Source organism: Scaptodrosophila lebanonensis, unplaced genomic scaffold, assembly GCF_003285725.1.
Source record: "Scaptodrosophila lebanonensis strain 11010-0011.00,11010-0021.00 unplaced genomic scaffold, SlebRS2 tig00000145-arrow-arrow-pilon, whole genome shotgun sequence".
NCBI lineage: Eukaryota > Metazoa > Arthropoda > Insecta > Diptera > Drosophilidae > Scaptodrosophila > Scaptodrosophila lebanonensis.
In genome coordinates, this window is record NW_022060590.1 from 1,358,912 (window position 1) to 1,365,867 (window position 6,956).

Sequence of the window (6,956 nt, forward strand, 5' to 3'; positions counted from 1 at the left end):
AAATACACATTCGAGGAGATGTCCACGCTGCTCTGCAAGATTGAGTTTTTCAAAGTTGACTGACTTTTGCGTGTTTTTCTTCTTCTGAGGTTGGGTTTTTGGCTCGAGCTCCACAACATTACATTTTTCGTTTGCTTTTTCTGGCTTGGCTTGGGGGCTTGGGTCCGGCTTGGCTTGGTTGCTTTGATCCGATCCGGCCAAGTACACAATTACAACACAAGAGCTTTTCATCTCTCTCTGTCTTCTTTTTCAACCATTTCTTTTTCTTGGTTTTTCTCATCTTTTTCATCTGTAGATTTGATTTCCTCAATCATTTTTCTCATACGTTTTTTTCTGTTTGCCTGGGTACACAACATTTTTCCGTAGGTTTTCCTCCGTAGAAGAGCGACTGCTTTTTCTTCATCGACGGCAGGGTTCACTTTGATTTTTTACTGGAGTTTTCTCTCCCCCGTTTGCTTGTTTCTTCTGTATTAGAACGACGTGTTTTTGCTGTGCTGGCATCTTCGAGATCCAGAAAATCAACGCACAGCATGTGCTCACGAGGCACATCTCGTAGCAACTCCCGATTGTTGGACTTTTTTTTTTTTTTTTTTTTTTTTTTGTTTTTTTTTTTTTTTTTTTTTGTACGAAAAGTGTACGGTTATTTTATTTACATGTTTGTGTGTGTTTTATATAAATATATATATACTCGTATGTATGTATATTTTACAATATTTATAATGCAATAATGGTACGGCACTTAAAACAAGGAGACTCTGAAACACACTCACACAACGGTAAAAAATGTATAAAATTTTCAACTTCAACGTCATCCTACACATAACATAATTTTAAACAATTTGGCTTCGAGTGCAACTACATTATAATATCTATGATTAAAAGAACTGATATGCGTTATGACACACATAAAGATGTCTAAAAATATCAAACATTAAATCAGAATAAATAAACTCTATCTGCTGCCTGCTATTCTATGCGAATGCGCGTTGAGCGTCGTAGCTGCGAAAACTCCTTCTTCACCAAACGCGCCAGAAGTATCATGGCAAGTATGTCGGCAACAATAAGCATGTGGAATACATTTTGCCAGCCGGCGGTAGATATGAGGCCAGCGAGCAGCGGTCCCACTGCGGCACCCACAGACCCCGTACCATCAATAATGGCAGTGACGGTGGCCAGCGCGTTAGAGTTGCCCTCCAATGAACTGTGCTGACCCAATTCCGCACTCACCGAGGTGGTAATGAGTGCGTAGGGTCCGTTAACGAAGATGCCAACTACGATCAGTAGAATAACACTGATATAAACAGACATTGCGCCATATTGTTGATACGCAAATAGAATTGGTGAGGCTATGAACAGCATAACTGTGCAAATTGTTGCAGACATGCCAGTTAAATCGGAAACATAACCAGCTGCTATGGCGCCTATAATGCCGCCCACATCGAAGAGCGTTGAGAGGTCAGCCGAGAGCTGTGGACCCAAAGTGCTGGAGGACTGTATATATAGGGGCAGCCAGTACATGAACGTGTAGCTGACGAGCTTTGTGAAGAACAAGCAGAGCGAGAATTCAGCCACTCCGGGTATATAGAGTGCGTCGATGAGGCTTATAGGTCGGCCTTCATGTGTATGGTGTCCGTGAGATGGTTGTCTGGCCAAAATGGGAGTGCGTTCAGTTGCCCGATAGTTGACCTCAGTGTCGTACTGACGTGGTTGCTCTTCATCGTTCTCCTCATCTGATTCGTTTGAAACGCGCTGTTCCACTGAACTACGTTGCGGGTAGCAGCCTACAATTTCGGGCGTATCGACGAGAAACAAGAAAAGCAGGAAGCCCATTACACCAATAATTATGCCAGGTACAACGAATGATAGCGCCCAATCGCTTTCCACGTAGTGTGCTGCTATCAGGGTGCCCAGTATATTGCCAATGGAGGTATGACTGTTCCAGATGCCAAAGATGAGGCCGCGCTTAGACTTGCCAAACCAGCGACCAACAAGTGTTACCACTCCAGGCCAGCCTGTGGTCTGAAATATGCCAGCGCAAATCTGCATGATCACAAAGTACCAGATGCTGTGTATGTTGGAGGTGCGGGCCAGGCCGAATCCATAAGTGAACACACCGGTCATTATCATGCCCATCGACAGAAAGTAGCGCAGGGAGACGCGCTCAGCAATAAAGCCCGATATAAACATGGCAATAGCGTAGGAGAACAGAAATGCTGAATCAAGCATACCAAATAATGTGGAAGAATCGGGACCATCAAAGGGCGGGTAACCACAATCGTTGGCATCGTGCGGTTGTGGTGCTGGATTTGTGCAGTTCCCATGCAGTACCGATTTCACTACCGAAATCGGTTTGCGCGACATGTGGTAACATGCATAAGCAAGGAATGTGAGCACGAAGATTGAGATCTTGTAGAGCAATTCTTTGCGTACATGGATGCGAGGACAGCATTGTTGCGAAAAATGCTGCACCGCTCGGATACCAAAGGGAATGTCGTTGTAGCTGTTACTCATCTTTCGTGTCCTTGCCTGTGGTCTCATCGACTGACAGAGTCGTCGTGTGTAAATGCTGCACACGTCCGGAAGGCAATAGCAGGCCGCGTGAACTGCTCAATTAAATATGTGATTCATGCAGCTAGGCAGTTTGAAGTTGACACTCTCATTGCCATGAAGTTGCTGAGTTGGCATTATAATAAGTCAAAAATATTTGAGTATTGGTGCACTCTTGCCTCTGGCTGTTTCAGACTTCACTTTTATTTTGTCTTTTTGTTTTGTTTACCATCAATTGTTATTCAGTAAACAAAGCACTCGCTAAGGCGAAATAAGTCGCAAAGTGCAGAAATTGGTGCCTGTATAGGAATAGCAACACTAACCGTTAAAAAAACATTGGCAAATGATTGAAAATATTGTAACGTTCTATAATAAGTCGGATCCTCTCCTGGCATTTCATTCCGCCCGGTGCTCCCCATATGGGTGGTTTGTGGGAGGCCGGTGTCAAGAGTTTCAAAGCTCTGTTCTACAAACACACTTCCGGTGTTAAATACACATTCGAGGAGATGTCCACGCTGCTCTGCAAGATTGAGGCGTGCCTTAATTCACGCCCAATCTCTCCGATGTCCGAGAACTCCAGTGACCTGCTGGCTCTTACTCCAGGTCATTTCCTGACCGGTGGCCCCCTTCTCTCCTTGGCAGAGCCAGAAATCCAAGAAGACGCAGTCTCCATTGTCAACCGTTGGCGTCGTCTCAAGGCCTTAAACCAACAGTTTTGTTTTCGTTGGAAAGACGAGTACCTGAAGGAGCTCCATAAGCGCAGCAAGTGGCAACAGCCCGCGCGGAATCTCCAATCAGGTGACATGGTGGTCATAAAGGAAGATAACATTCCTCCCAATGAATGGCGCCTGGGCCGTGTTCAAGACACATTTCCTGGCTCGGATGGCAGAGTCCGTGTAGTCGAAGTTCGGACTGCACGAGGCACCATCAAAAGGCCCATCGTTAAATTAGTCTTCCTTCCGTTCGAGGACAGCTCCACTGTCCAATGACTAACATTCCCAACGTCCGTTTCCATGCATAATTTTTTAATGTTTTTCCTCGCTTTTTCGTGCAGCTCTTTTCCCACAACCATGGCACCTCACAAGAACCGGTCGCACGGGAGCAAGCGTCGCATGGGAGTGGATTCGTTCCGCTGCAGAGTCTGTCGGGGAGTCCATCCCCTCCGCAAGTGTCAGCGGTTCCTGCGGCTTAATGCGGAAAAGCGGCTTAGGGCAGTGCTCATTAATCAGTACTGCCCCAACTGTCTGGCCCACGAGCACTCTGGAGCTGACTGTCGGAGCGGTGACCGGTGTCGGATCTGCGAAAAGGACCACCACACTTTGCTCCACATGCGGGAGCACGCACATCGTGGGACAACACGCGATCGTGCAGGCACCCCTCCCAGGCGGTCCGCCAGAGCGCCGGTCGTGGTCGAGCGCTTGCCGCGCCAACACGGACGAGGCCGTGCAGGCACGCCTCCAAGGCGGTCCGCCAAAGCGCCGTCCTCGTTGCCTGTCCCACAGGCTCCTACGCTCTCCTCACTCCTCCAACACGGGAAAACTCTGGTCATGCCCACGGCTGTCGTCCAAGTCGGTTCAGGGCGGAAATGGTTTGACGTCCGCGTCCTCCTGGATCCCTGCAGCCCTGTAAGCCGCATCAGCGAATCCTTCGCCAAAGGCCTGAAGCTGGCCAGTGTCCCGATCGGTGCCGAAAAAGCCTGCTCAGCCTTGGTGCGCTCCAAGCACAGCCCTTCCACCGAACTGGAGGTGATCCTGAAGGTGGAGGCCAAGGTCCAGCACCGGACCCCCTCGGCTGCAGTGGGCGAGTCGGTTCGGCGCCACTTCGCGCATCTGTCACTGGCGGACCCCAATTTTGACCGGCCTTCCACGGTCTTCCTGGTCTTCGGCGCTGATGTGTACCCAAAAATCATACAGCAAGGGCTGTTGCCGGGTCAAGCCGAAATCCCCGTCGCTCAGAACACCCTCTTCGGCTGGATCTTGTCCGGCTTCTGCAGCGGCTAAGCGCTTCCCAAGCCGTCCCCACGTTGTTTTGCAATGTATTGCAAGGGGGGCGGAATGTTCGCGTAAGAGGAGTGCGTACTGTCCGTCGGTCGTCGGCTGCCGACTTTGAATTCACCACACCGGCGACCGCCTAGCAGAGGCTTAGAATAAGTTTAGATTAGGCTTAGTTTTTAGTATTCGCATTGTATCGCAAGTGTGAAGTCAGCGCATGCGCGCCCCCAAATCGATTTAAGTTAATCTGTGAAGTTTTAATTGGAACAATAAACGACACCAACACCACATCAACTCGTCCTCTGCATTTGGTACTACACAGCGTCCACCCCACTACATTTTCACATACATACATATGTACATATGTTTCTCTTTACTTTTTCAACCGTACGTAGAGAACCGCACACATAGACAAGAACTGTTGCTTGTTGTGTGTGAGTGTGTGTATGTGATGTCCCAAACTATTTGATATTTGTTGTTGCTGCATAAAGTTATTAATGAAAACACTAATGCCAAATGCACTAAACAAAGAAAAAATTACTTTTAAAAATGTTATATTATATAATTTTCAATTAATTAACATTTCTTGCTCTGTCAGTGCAAGACGAATGTACATACATACATATGTAGATACATATGTACATACATAGATGTGCACATATGTATGGACATTCACACATTAGTGTCTCACATGTTGCTTTGGCTATTTCAATCGTTTGCACGCAACTACACGAACAGCTGTTTGTATGTGTGTGTATGTATACTTAGTTGTCCTCAACTGTTTGATATTTTGTATTGTTTGTAAAATGCATATTTTGAAATCCTTGAATGCAAAGTTGTAGATTTAGTTACGTAGATTACATTATCCAAATTTTAAATCGATCGGACTAAATTTATAACACAACCTTTTCATTTAAAATAGTGAATAAATATGAAAACCCCAATAATGCAAGCTCCAACAAAAAATTTAAAAAAACCGAGCATGCAGTTTTGTTTGTATTCTTTAATTGATTTCAGAAACCAAGTTTTATGTTGATCGGCAAAAAAATGCGGATTTCTCAAACAAACTTTGGAGCTAATTTTCCCCCCTTTGGAGCTCGAATTTTGCAAAATCCCTTCTTAGTGCGCATCTACACCATGATAGGATACCTGAGCCCAAATTTGAGCATCCTAGCTTTTACCGTTTGGGCTGTGGGCTGTTGACGCGGTTTCCTTTTGTGCCCCAAGAAAACCCCAATAATGCAAGCTCCAACAAAAAATATAAAAAACCGAGTATGCAGTTTTCTTTGCATTCTTTAATTGATTTTAGAAACTAAGTTTTAATTCGATCGGTTGAAAAATGCGGATTTTTCAAACAAACTTTGGAGCTACTTTTCCCCCCTTTGGAGCTCGAATTTTCCAAAATCCCTTCTTAGTGCTCATCTACACCATGATAGGATACTTGAGCCCAAATTTAAGCATCCTAGCTTTTACCGTGTAGGCTGTGGGCTGTTGACGCGGTTTGCTTTTGTGCCCCATCATTTTTTTTACAGGAAAACTCCCATATTTTAGGCCCCAAAAAAATATCAAAAAACCAACTATACAATTTTTCTTGGAATTGTTCTCAGAGTATACAAACTAAGTTTAAAGTTAATCAGATGAAAACTGTAGATTTTTCATACAAACGTTGGAGCCTGTTTTCCCCCCTTTGGAGCTCGAGTTTTCCAAAATCCCTTCTTAGTGGGGACCTAGACTATGAAAGGATACTTGAGTCCAAATTTCAGCTTCCTAGCCTTTACCGTTTGGGCTGTGCGTTGATCACCAATCAGTCAGTCAGTCAGTCAGGACAAACTGTTTTATATATATAGATTATATTTATGGCTATAACTTCTCGTTAAATCAGTCTATCATAGTGAAACTTGGCATACGGACACATAATAACCAACTGGGGGTATTTCCAAAATTATTATTAGTTCGAAATTCCAAGAATTACGGGAGTTAGAGAAAATTGCGATTTGCTGGGTAGAGGGGGGAGGGAGGGAAATTCCAAAATGTACATTTTCTGCGTATTCACATAAGGCATCTGGGACTAAAATTTGGTGTTCCTAGGTCTTATAGTTTCCGAGATATAGGCGATTATACGAATGGAAAATCGGGAAAACCCCCATAGGGGGGAAGTGAGGGGAAAATCCAAAAAATAAAACAAACTCGTTTAGAATACACACATGACGCATCTTTGTGCAAAATTTGGTGTCTCTATCTCTTATAGTCTCTGAGATCCAGGTGTTCATACGGACGGACAGAGGGACAGACGGACAGACAGACAGACAGGGCTAGATCGACTCGTCTCGTCATGCTGATCAAGAATATATATACTTTGTGGGGTCTGCCACGCCTCCTTCTGCCTGTTACATTTTTCAGCTCCCGCAAACCTAATAT

At 45.2% G+C, this 6,956-nt stretch overlaps 1 pseudogene; it reads right to left on the bottom strand.

Moving 5' to 3' along the window:
• Positions 1-844: 844 nt before the first annotated feature.
• LOC115629397 lies at positions 845-2,604 on the bottom strand (annotated as a pseudogene).
• Between the last annotated feature and the right edge of the window lie 4,352 nt (positions 2,605-6,956).